This window comes from Furipterus horrens, unplaced genomic scaffold (assembly GCF_987537825.1).
Source record: "Furipterus horrens unplaced genomic scaffold, mFurHor1.1.pri manual_scaffold_1, whole genome shotgun sequence".
Classification (NCBI taxonomy): Eukaryota; Metazoa; Chordata; class Mammalia; order Chiroptera; family Furipteridae; genus Furipterus; species Furipterus horrens.
The window spans coordinates 58,969,818-58,973,509 of NW_028327171.1; the positions used below are offsets into that span (position 1 = coordinate 58,969,818).

The following is a 3,692-nucleotide window of genomic DNA, read 5'->3' on the forward strand; positions in this document are numbered from 1 at the left end:
AAGAACATCAATCATCCCTACCCTAAAACACTAATACAGATGAAATGTTCAGTGGAAATCCAGAGATAGTGGGAGAGACCAAAGCATTTTGAATAGTCTCTGTAGGGACAAGGAGTGTACATCACTCAGGTTGTGGCAGAGATTTCATAGTGGAAACCAATAGGAAATAAAGTCTCTGAAAGTGGTTTCTGATAACTCTCTTCATTTGATTAGGACCAACACCATGCAGGCAAACAGTTCTTCACCTCACAAAGAGATACTAGTTCAGTCCCTAGATACTTTTGCCAATAACATTTTTTTCAAAGCATGTTTGTCCCTAGAAACTGGTTATGAAGCCAACTATAGCTCTCTGTTTTTTTTTGCACTGAAGGCTGACAATTTGTTTATGAAGCTTATAATTAATAAAGATTTTGCTAACCATTACATACCGAGTGATGTTCCTGGCTTGTTGAAAGGAACAGGGTAGAGCACTGTTCGTGACCTGTCAGTCTGCTGTGGCTGATGGGTTCCATTCCAGTGCTACAGCAGATCCAGTGACACATGACTGACTGGTTGGCTGGTGGCTCTCAGTTTCAGGTCTTGGAGATAAGCTCTGAGGAGAAAAAAAAAAAAAAAAAAGAAAGGAACAGGGTAGGTAGCAGTGATTGGGCGGGAACTTTAAATGTGCATTTGGCCAGTGGGCTGGAGATTGGCTATTGTCTTTTTTAGTAAGAGAATTTCTGGGCGCCCTACTGATATAGTTCAGACTAAAGTACTTTGGAAATTGTGAAATGATCGAACTATAGAAAAATTACAGAGTAATTTTCTAAATAGAATTAGCTTCTGCACATCTTCAGGAATTTTCATATTAATTCTTTGGCTTTGTTGATTTCTATTTTCTATTGTTTGTAAAATGACAGTGTCTGCTGCCAACTTCACTTTTACTGTTCTGGTGAAGACAGCTTGATCTAGTACAAATGTTGGAAAGTCAAGTATCTGTAGGAGGCAAAGAAGGAACCAAGCAAAGCAGCCCACCATTAGAAATCACTGGGGAGAAGTTAAGGCCTGAGCTCGACCAAAGAGAGAATGTTCTGCTCTAGTCAGTTGTTGCCACGTGAGAAGATCTGCCTATTCTTAATACTCCAAAGTCCTTTTAAAAGAAGCTAGAAATGTGAATTTTAACATGACACGTTTCAGCTTGGAAATGTTGGGAACAAACTCAAAGTTTTAAGAAAAGCACTGTGTAACCCGAAACATTGCAGGCCAAAGCAAACACATCTGCAGGCTGGATCCAACTCAGGCCACCAGCTTGTGAATTCTGGTCCAGAAGGATCAGTGGTTACGGCAAAGATCTGGGACTGGTTCTTCACAGGGATGTAGAAAACAGCTGGTTGCTAATGATCTAAATGTTCTCATTTCAAGTCGTTTTCTCCATTTCCTGTTTTTGCAACAAATCTTAAATCACATTAGACTGGTGTTTGAAACCTGCTGGATACAAGTAGAGTGACCATATAACCTAGACTGCCCAGGACAGCACTGGCTTAGGCCTGTACCAGTATAATTATTAATTTTGCTCCCTAATATTCCCAACATATCCCAGTTTGGACAAATTATATAAACACCTTAATTATGTGTCTCTATTGTCCCCACTACCTATTTTTCCCTTATTTTTCACTCGTTTTAATTAATTTATTTTTTAAAAAGCTATCTTGGATCATGTTAAATATATTAAAAAACTGGAAAGATATTATAAACCTCCATGTAGCCATCATCTAGTTTCAGCAACTATCTACTAGTGGTCACACTTGTTTCTCCCATATCCTCACCCATTCTCCATTCCTTTATTATTCTGAAGAAAATTCCAGATTTTGTATCATTTCATCTATACTTTCTTATAACTTTTAAGTCAATATTATCTAAATACCAGTCTATCACTAAATATTTAATTTAAACCATTTTGCTTCAAATTGTTCTCACTTTTCCCAAATTCCTTGACTTCTCTTTCTTCCCCCACTGTGTCCATCATGCGCTTGTCCTTTTGTTCCTGACTACTAGTACTGAGACATTTCATTAGCATTTCTCAAGAACTTTTCAAGAGTCATTAAATATTAGTTGTTGCTTAGGGGAATAACAAATATTTTTGTCTAAAAACAATTTATTATTCTATTTATTATCATCTATATTTTATTATTACATTAAACTTTATTTTTTTCTAGTCTTACACAGCACTTATCTTTACAAAAGTTGATTTGCTTGTTGGTTTGCCCCTTGAATAATTTTTGGTGAATTTATCTCCTTGCCTTGTGGCAAAGTTGGAAGGTTCTTGCCAGATTCCACTTCTCTGATTTCTGTTGTCTGTTGTGGACTAATCCTGGTGCCTAGTTTCAAGGTTCATTTCATATTTCTGTTGGAAAATGTGTATTCTGGTAACTATGCCCTTTAAAAAACTTTATACTTGCAAATGATCAGAGAGAGAGCAGGAATAACTGTTAAACTAAACTGATAACTTTATTAAGGACTCAAAATGCTTTTATTATATTAGAATTTTTTCATAATTAAAAATTTTGGGTTAATATCTATGAATGCACTATATATATATATATACCCTGGCTGGTTTGGCTCAGTGGATTGAGCGTCGGCCTGCGAGCTAAGTGTCGCTGGTTCGATCTTCCAGTCAGGGCACATCAGAGAAGGAAAACTCTGACTCCAAAAAACCTCCGCTGCCTTGCGGCATACCTCTTCAGGGGAAAGGCTAAGGGAGTAAACCCCGACAGAAAATCCGGAGCCGGAGTCCCTAAGGCGGTTTGACGTTGTAGTCAACACCGGCAACTCCTGCGGCGCACCTGAAACCAAGCTGTATTGACTCCGTCTTTCCCTTGGACCCTTCAGCTGCGAAGAGGTGGGGGGGTCTGCTGCATGGGCAACAGCAGACCCTCCATATCACCCTGCCCAGGCTCTGTAGCTTCAGCTTCACTGGAGAGGACACTCCAGCGTCATCGCAAGATGTCGATTCAACACGGGAGGAGACAGATACCGTGTCACTCCTGAGTCGGACTGCACAGCCATTCTCGGCGGTGCAGATAGACTCTTAAGAAGCTACACCATCGTCTCTCGAGACGGACGGCTGCCTACAATATGTTGGTAATTTCCATCTGCATTTTTCCCCCATCATTTAGTCTTCATTCAGATCCAACTTCAATATTTTTAGATACATATACTCTTTATTTTTTTAGTATATTTTATTGATTATGCTATTACAGTTGTCTGGTAGTACCCTTCCCTGCAGTAATTTCCCCTGCCCTTAGTTTATGTCCATGGGCCATGCATATAAGTTCTTTGGTTTCTTCATTTCCTTTACTATTCTTAACACCCCCCTGTCTATTTTGTAGACCAGTTATGTTTCTTAATCCCTGCACCTTTCCTCCCATTCTTCTCCTTCCCATCCCCACTGAAAACCCTCCATATGATCTCCATATCTATGATTCTGTTCCTGTTCTAGTTGTTTGCTTAGTTTTGTTTTGTTTTTTAGATTCATTTGTTGATAATTGCGAGTTTGTTTGTCACTTTACTGTTCATAGTTTTGATCTTCTTTTTCTTAAATAAGTCCCTTTAACATTTCAGGTAATAAGGGCCCAGTGATGATGAACTCCTTTAACTTTACCTTGTTTGGGAAGCACTTTATCTGCCCTTCCATTCCAAATGATAGCCTTGTT

General features: G+C 38.9%; 1 non-coding gene across 1 annotated transcript; it reads left to right on the plus strand.

Moving 5' to 3' along the window:
- Window positions 1-465: 465 nt before the first annotated feature.
- Window positions 466-591, plus strand: LOC150021173 (small nucleolar RNA SNORA54). The gene has a single exon (XR_016513731.1). It is a non-coding gene; the product is annotated as a small nucleolar RNA SNORA54 (small nucleolar RNA).
- The last annotated feature ends 3,101 nt before the right edge of the window (window positions 592-3,692 follow it).